The 9,170-nt window shown below is 40.0% G+C and overlaps 1 pseudogene; it reads left to right on the top strand.

The window, feature by feature from the left end:
- The first annotated feature begins 542 nt into the window (after nucleotides 1–542).
- LOC141572610 (U2 spliceosomal RNA) lies at nucleotides 543–638 on the top strand (annotated as a pseudogene).
- The last annotated feature ends 8,532 nt before the right edge of the window (nucleotides 639–9,170 follow it).

Here is a 9,170-nt window from a genome sequence, read left to right as displayed (position 1 = left end):
GAGAAAAGCTGTTGGTTACCTACAAGGGAGCTCCCATAAGACCATCAGCTGATTTCTCAACAGAAACTTTGCAGGCCAGAAGGGATTGGCGCAAAATTTTCAAAGTGATGAAAAGCAAGGCCCTACAGCCAAGACTATCCAGAAAAGCTATCATTTAGAATCGAAGGACACATAAAGAGCTTCTCAGACAAGAAAAAGCTAAAGGACTTTATCACCATGAAACCAGTATTACCAGAAAAGTTAAAAGGACTTTTTTAAGAAGCAAAAGGAGGGAGAGTAGTGGCAGGGAGATCAAAAATATGAATAATAATGTGGCAATAACTACATATCTCTCAACAATTACTTTAAATATAAATGGATTAAATGCTCCAATCAAAAGACATAGGTGGCTGAATGGATACAAAGAAAAGACCCTTATATATGCTGCCTACAGCAGACTCACTTCAGATTGAAATACACACAGACTGAAAGAACAGCCACTTCCATATCCAGTCAAAGTTACTTGCTTTTCCCAGATGGAATCTTTCTTAGAATATTTTCTCATCGCTTCTCAGCCTTTTGGCTAAGATCAAGTGTAGAATATTTTCTCTTCTTGTAGAGTCTACTAGATTTAAAATACTCTCAAAACAAAACTATATATATAGATATAAATATAGGTATAGGTAAATATAGTTATATATAATATGTATTGATATACTAGTAATTATTGCTAATTAATAATTATAATACAAAGATACATAATATATAACTATATATTATTATAGATAGAGAAAAGAATATATATTATAGATATAGGTATAGTTATGTACATATAGATATATATAACTATATATATCCTCACTCCTTCGTTGTTTTCAATAACAGTGTGGAAATACTTCTGGCCTAGGATACATCTATGTAACTGTACCTATATTTATACCTATATCTGTATATCTGTATATCTATACCTGTATCTATGTCTATATATTCCTCTCTCAAGGGACATTAGCCTCCTCTTTGCTGACAAGCACTTTGCCTTTATGCATTACGTACATAAAGGATATTTACTACTAGATCCCATTGTTTTTGCTAGGCCCAGGCAAGAATGTGGGGAACACGGTTATGGGTTATGCCAGGTATGTTGCCAAGGCCGTTGCCACTGAATGAAGCTGGGCAGCAACCCCAAGTCTTATCCTGGTCCAAACAACAAGCCAAAAGCAAGGAGGTAATTCAGAGGCAGGAAAAACATACGCCAGGATAGTAGAATTGGTCCTGCTGTTGGCTATCTTTCCCCAAGAGAAGCTGCCAGAGCAATTAAAAATCAAACAAAAGAGAGGCCATGCACACACAGAGGGCCCACCTCAAGGTTCTGGCAAAGAGACCCCAAGGGGAAAATAAAATTTAGGTTTGTTGAACCCACTGTAGAGCTGATCCAGAATTTAAATTGATTCCATAATTTATTGCATTTTAATTAGCAATCACAAGAGACCAAGTATTGTTTACTCTCTTGTTAGGAGCTCTAGCTGGAAACAAATACCAGAGAGTCTTAATAAGGATGAGTTATATTTACTGTTTTCCATTTTACAGTCTTGTTATAATCATCACAGGAAGAGATTCATTTAGTGCTCATCTGTTCTTGGTATGACATTTGTTGACCACTAGGGTGACATAAAATCAGAACATACCCCATAAGCCAAGAAAGAACCCCTCCCCCACCCCACTCTATGCTTGCTCCTTCATTGTTTTCAGTAATATAATTTAATGTGGAAATACTTCTGGCTTAGGTTAGATGACATGAGTTCTCATGTGTCATTGTCACCCAAAATGCATCTAAGTGACTACTGTTTGCTATTTGTTTAGAGCAGAATAATGCTACAAACAGCAGACAGCTGCATTTATATGTGCCACCCAACATGGAAACATCAGCCATGTCACACAGCCAAGGTGTCGTCTGCTGCAGTGTATACCCCTCGACTCAGGCCACCCATCTGATGGGTTAAAACAATTACTTTATTTCATTTTATATTTTTAGGTTAATAGAATATTAGTTCTTTTTAATAACATCTCCCTAGGGCCAGAGGTTTCCAAACAGCTCTTGCTATTATTATTCAAGCAGGAAGAACCCTGAACTTCTACTTGTGGCTTGGGAGTCTCCGGCACAATGCATTTCCTTGCGAGCACTCTGGTCCAGGTTCCTCCCAGGGAACATTGTAAAGTACTTGGTAAATACCACTGTGTATTATTTCTGTGATTCCCATCAGTCATCCCAGCTCTGCCCTTGGATTGGGCACCCCGGCCGGTAATCGAGCTCATTATCTCAACTCTAAAGGGTATTTCATTAAACAAAGTAGGAGGCCTTGATTCCAAAAGGCCACCCTCAAAAAAGGAATGTTTTATGTAACCTGGATACTGTGCATACCCTTTTGAGGCTTTTCATGCAAAATGGACTTTTTTCCCCCAAAAGTAGGTGAAGTAAGTGCCATTGTTTATTCACTTTTTTTTCTTTTTAACCCAGTTTTTCCACCCAGCCACAGAGGCACCACTCTGATGCTCAGAGTTTTAATTAAACCTTGCTCCCTGTTAAAAAGCTGCTATTGTTCTTTTCATTTAAATAGGATTCTTCTTAGATCTTTAACAAGACCACAAAGGAGTAATAAATCTAAGTAATTGTCCTTATTAAGAAGAGATTATTCTCACAAGACTATAACAGTCACCAAAGTAACTAAAGCCACTTCCAGATAGAGTATCCTCCTCCTACCAAAATACAGAAATACCTCGTTAGTCACTTTCTTTGCAGTTCAAATTAAATTAGATGGTATTCTGTTTATTTTTCATATATTTTGCTAACAGAAGGGGATTTTCCCTTTGATGATATCAATCAGGAAACCTCAAGTCCAACCACATTAAGTTCGTGGGTTAGAAATGACCTCTCCCTCCCTCCCTCCCTTCCTTCTTTCCTTCCTTCATTTCTTAGCTGATAATTGAATTCCTACAATGTCAGGCACTCTGCTAGGCATTAGTGGTTCAAAGGTGAAGGATATAGTCCACTGGATGGTACATTATCCATTCATCTAATATTCACGAAACATCTCTGTGCAAGATTCTGTAGTAGGGGCTGAGTTTTCAGAAGGCAAAAAGCCAGACACAGATCCTGCCTTCTTGAACTTGAAATGTTGCAGGAATGTAGACATGAACCCAATAATTAATTAATTGCAACCATGGCAAAAAGTTATGAAAGAGAGGACAGCGTGCCACGTGAGCATGTTCCAGGGAGTTAGAAGCAGTCTCCTCCAAATTATCCACTTAGTTTACTCTATTACAGATGATCAGACCTCTGCTTTCCGATCCTACCGTGTTTCCCCGAAAATAAAACCTACTCCGAAATAAGCCCCAGTTAAGATCGTCAGCCAGACGGACACACTTAGTACATTATGACGATGTTCCAGAAGAAGATGACATGACTGTATTTGAATAAACGTAGATGGTTGTACATGAAAAAATAAGACGTCCCCTGAAAATACACCCTAATGCGTCTTTTGGAGCAAAAATTAATATAAGACCCGGTCTTATTTTCGGGGCAACACGGTAAAAACTGCCAGGGAAGCTTACTCATTTCCCAAGTTCTTATGTAGGCAGTGGCTCCTGATGTTTTCAGTTTTTATTTAAACTAGCCTCCCTTGGTTAGAGAAAGCTAATTTAACATGTCTAGAATAGAGCTGTCAACAACAACAACAAAAATGGCCAATCTTTATTTCAGTAGTGTACACATGTATGCAGATGTGTATACACAGGTGTCTGCCAAGAAACATATGCTTTGAGGAGCTTGGGGAGGCAGCTTTACACCAAAAAAAGTGAAAATATTGGCTGCCAAACTTCTGAGCTCTAGTCTTCGTTTTCAGATCTTGAGGACACAGCGCACATCATCTCAGCTCTTCTCCATACTTCATGTTTAGTGTACTGTGATTTCTTGTTTGGGAATTGCTAATAAGAACTGATAAGTTTGCTGCCTCCAAAATTGCCAGTAACATAGAAATTGTGGGTGTTACTTGCAAAGTTTATTCTCGGCACGCAAAAGAGAAGCAACCTAAAGCTGGGCGGAGATGAGGATTGAATCCTTGCTCTTTGTAATGGAAGATATCCATCACATGACAATAGAAGAAATGAGCTCTCTTTCACCCACTCAATAAGTCAGAAAGTTTTCTTGAAGAGCAAGATGTGCAGTCCATCTGCTGGACTCCTTGACTTGTGGCTATCACTCCCTTTGTGGACTGTCCATGGGCTGGGCTGGACTGCTGCCCTGCAGACTCAGAACTTTAACAACCCAGCAACAGCAGAGCCATTTTTGGTGGTAGACACTCATTAGCCGAGTAGTGAGACTGAAAGATAGAGGCAATATGTCAGGGTATTACTTGGAAAGTAACTGTCATAGGGACCGAAATGCTCAAAATTCTATATGACCAGTACATTCTTTTCCTGAAGCCAGACTCTAAGTCATGATCAGAAGATTGTTTGGTGGGCAGAGGGGGGTAGAGTAGAGAGAGGGTTATGGACTCAGAACAAGAACACTTAGATGACTTAAAAGTTCAGTGAAATCAACTAATAGAGACTGATGTTTCCATCTGGTAAATGGAGCTCAAACTAACCGGGGCTAGAAGATTAGAACTCAACTGGCCTCAACCCTCTGCGTTAATCTTCACATTACAGATGCCTTTGCCAACAGAATCCAGTGATTCAGTTTGTTGAGTTAGACCCCCTTTAACCTGGATGTATTTTCCCCAAGCAGCTCTTTGCTATATGAGAGAGCAGCCTCCTGAGAGCCTTTTTGAAGTCTTAAATATAAGGCTACTTCCTCTTTATCAAGGGATAATTTTTTAGGGAAAAAAAAATCCTCATCTTATATTTGAGCATATATGATAAACATTTATAATTAAGAATAATAATTAATTATGTTCCAGAATCATGACCACCATAAGGTAAAATTCCTTTCCATGGCTTTCTATTGCTTCTGAAAAGCTTGGTTTTTGGAAGAAATAAGATGATACAGTATTGCTTGATGAGAGAAAGTGAAGGAAAAGGGTTCCTAAAAAATAGTTTAAATAAGTAAAAAGGAGAAAATAGAAGGGCACTGAAAACTAATGTACCTATTTCATCACTTTGGGATCCAGCCGCAGTTCCTGTGCACTGACAGTCAAGGCCCTTTGCTTATCCATCAGCACATGTCCCTGACTCTCCCCTTTTTCTGGGCATCCAGGGCTCTATTGCTGCTCTTCTAGGGGACACATTCTTCCTTTATATATGTTACACCTTCCCTGCATTGCTAGTGGGGCTTTAAATTGCTAGTTGTGGCTCTTCCAGAGACTGTGCTTCTCTCTGATGTTTATCTTATTGTTGGCTCTCAAAAGGCCATCTTACTTCCTGGCTCTTAGAGAAGTGGGGGGAGGTGAGGTGTACCCTAGTGAACTCCCAATAGGCACTATCGTCAGAGCAGACTTCTAGCTATCTACATGAACAGGGTTTGGGTTTGGGCAGGTACCAGAATGTGTGTGTGTGAAAACACATACACTCACACTTCCTCTTCTGTAATCTCTATTTTGAAACTATTTTGAGATGCTCTAATGAGAAAATTCTTTTGAATGAAAATATGATTACCTAAAGTAACATAGGGAAAATTGTGCATTTTCTCTAAGCTTAATAATTATAACTTTATCTAAGACAACTCAGTACAAACAGATTTTCAGTGACAGATATTTGCTGGTAATGATCGGAAAACTACCAAGTGCTTTGGGTCTAGCCACAGAATGATGTCTTTACAACTTAACATTGACCTGCAATATAGGATATGCCACATACTCTGGGCTTATTTATGGGTCCCCAGAAAAATAGGGCAGATTTGTCTTTCTAATAGTGCCCTTCACAGAATTCTTGCTACATATGTTGCTGTATTTCTCGTATGATTAGATCCATTTCTTGATGAGCGAAGAGGCTATCTGTCCCCCATTTCTCCCTGTCCTGATACACAGGGCTTTCCTGAGGCGCTAGGCAGGAGAGGGGCAATTGAGAACACCTGTGCCAAACAGTCTCTGGTTTAATGACTATAGATATATAAGAAAAATAGCCTGGTAGATGGGACAGGATAATTCTAGAAAGAATGGAAAATTATTTTTTGTTTTAAAATTGTCCTCAATGGAAGTGGCTCCCCTACTATATGTGGCAGAGACTGTTTGTGCTCCCTCAGACCCAAGATATTAATGCAATTTTAGGGCCTGTCCCCTGCAATGCCCAGCAGAACTTCCATGGTCCCTGGTTTTGCCATTTCCATGCCTGGAGCAAAGGACTCTGATATGTCACAGAGCTGGAACCCTGAACTCATGACTTAGTCACCCAAACCTGTGACATTCACATTAGACTTTCTGTGAATGAAGAATAGATTTCATTGTGTTAAGTTGCTGAGATTATCTGTTACCACACTTACCCTAGCCTAGCCTGACTGTGGGAAGCAGGCGAGCCCCGTGAGTAAGACGCTGCCAATACTGTCATGGATTTCGTCCTCAGACGCATCTGTCCTCTTTGTTCTGATATATGAACACACGATGCCCCTACCACCCAGGACATTTTTTCTCTGGGAATGCAGCCAGCTCCCTACTTTCTAGCACATTTGTAAATGATTTTCTTATTAAATAAATATTCCAGATGGAAAAGCCCATCAGCTCTAATATTGTACCCCAAATTACCTGGGGCCTATTGTAGGTAGAGTCTGCTGTAAGGCTGGGTCTGAGCCAAGCTTGAACCTACGCGTAAGCCAGTGCCTGGCACATATCAGATTCTCCACAAACATTAATTGAACATCCAGATCCTGAGGGACAAGCTAGAAACAAAGTCAAGAGTTAGGAGCTGGCAGAACGTGTAGTGGAACAGAAAGGAGCACTCTGACTAGAGTGCTGGCAGAGCCATGGCCGCCTGCATTGACAGGAGAGGGCTGCATGGCTTATTAAGATATATCCCAGGGGCGCCAAAAAAATGTATACAAGTGGACACTTTGGCCAATGTTGCTCAAGCAGTAGTTCGCCGTAATCAGAAGTGTCTGGACGCTGATGGTAACCACTTTGAGCACCTCTTGTAATTGCAGAAGTCAAATGTGACTTGTATTCATCTTTTGTTATTGGCATATATTCAGTATTACAATTTTAATAGTTTTCCTTTATTAAAATGTGTATACATTTGTTTGGCACCCTATGTATATATGCTTAAGCCCAGTTTTATGTTCACAGCAAAATTAGACAGAAAGTACAGAGAGTCCCATATATCCCCGGTGCCCCCCCCCACACAGCCTCCCCCATTATTAACACCCCTCACCAGAGTGGTACATGTGCTACAATTGAATCTAAACTGACACATCATTATCACCCAAAGTCCATAGTTGACATTACTCTTAACCCTTGATGTTGTACATTCTGGAGGTTTTAACCAATGAATAATTACATGTATCCACCATTATAGTATTAAACAGAATAGTTTTACTGCCCTAAAAATCAGAGGTACATTTTTACAGTCAACACAAATAAACAACTTCATCCACAGCTTTCTCTTAGGAGGCATTTTCCCAGCATACAGCCAAAAGACCCCAAGAATGCTTCAGATATCCATATGGGAAAGGAAAGCCCATCTAGGATCCTGGCAGATGTGAATGGAGCCTGTGGCTCCATTCCCGGCGTTCTCTGGAGTTTAGCTTGAGAAAATAATTTGAATCCTATAGGATCAGTGATCTCACTCATTTGGACTACAGTAAATCTCTTCTATATTACTGCTCAGCCTCTGAGAATATTATATTGGGTCTCATTTTATTAAAGAATGTCATGCATACCCAGAAGTCGCTGTTTAATTTTTAGCTGCAAGATACAATTTTGAAAAACCATTACCTAGAAAGTGCAATAATCAAACAATGTAATCAGGAATGTTAAACCTTCTTAGAATATTATTTTAAATGCTTGCCAGTTGGAAGCAAGAGTTGACAAGGAAGTGTGTGACTTGGTCGGCTTTCTAATTTGTCAAAGCATCTACACTTTCCAACAAGATATATTTGTTAAAATATGACTTTTTCTCTGCGTGATTGTTTTGAAACTATCAAAAATGCAAAATCCTTAAACAAATAAGATAGATTTGCATTTTCTATTCATTACAGCCTAAGAGTTAGGATTAAATCACTTTAAGAGACACAACTGAATCCTTTCTCAGAGGATGCAGACGGTCCACATATATCACCAATTGCCTTTCTGGCCGCTCTGTGAGATCAGACTCATAAATTTTGTGACATATGGAAAGTATCAGAAAACTACAGCATGCATTTTAAGAGGGCTCAGAAAGCAGGACCCACACTGTCATGAAACATCCCTGGAAATCCATCCTTTCTTCCCATCACCCACCCATGAATCTCTACAGAAAGGGCCAGCCAGTGGCTGGGAAGCTCAGGGGTGATCAGCGATTTGGGGCAATGTGCCATGCTCTCTGCCCAAAGGGGGTCCAGCCATGATATGGGTCATAGTACAGTGTCCCAAGGAAGATGTCCTTTTTTATGACTCCAATATCTCGCACATACAATTCTTCCTCTCTGTAATACCGTTCTATCTCGATGAATTGCCCATCTGTTCCCACACACTTCAGACCTACCCCTGTCTCAGCACTTGTTTCATTGTACTGTCACTTACACATCTGTCTTCACTATAGGGTCTTGAACCTATGGAAGCCAGGGCCTAGGTCTTATTGTCTTTGTGTGCCCTGAACTTAGCAGGTGCATAGCAGATGAATGCATGAATGTGTTCACCTGCTTGGGGTGCCTGGGGATGGAGCAGAGATTGATCTTAGCTCCTCGCTTCTCTTATTCACACTAGCTTCATGACCTTAGGCAACATACCTGAACTTTCTATGTCTCAGTTTCCTTGTCTATAAAATAGGAATGGTAATGGTGCTTACCTCATAAGATGCTGTGAATATTGAATGATTTATACATGTATTATACTTAAAATGATAGATTGCAATCCATAAATCTTATCTAACAAAGTGAGCTCTCAAAAAACGTGAGCTGTGCTTATCAGTCATGCTAATGTCATTTCAAATGGCCCCGTTGAACTCCCTGCAATTGCCCAGGCCTCTCTTCCAAGTGAGTAAGGGAGGGTAACTGGATTTACTTGGAGGAG

Source organism: Rhinolophus sinicus, chromosome 14 (assembly GCF_057876585.1).
Source record: "Rhinolophus sinicus isolate RSI-liver-muscle chromosome 14, RSI-T2T, whole genome shotgun sequence".
NCBI lineage: Eukaryota > Metazoa > Chordata > Mammalia > Chiroptera > Rhinolophidae > Rhinolophus > Rhinolophus sinicus.
Note: the sequence above shows the minus strand (reverse complement) of the source record. Positions and strands in the feature narration are given on the sequence as shown.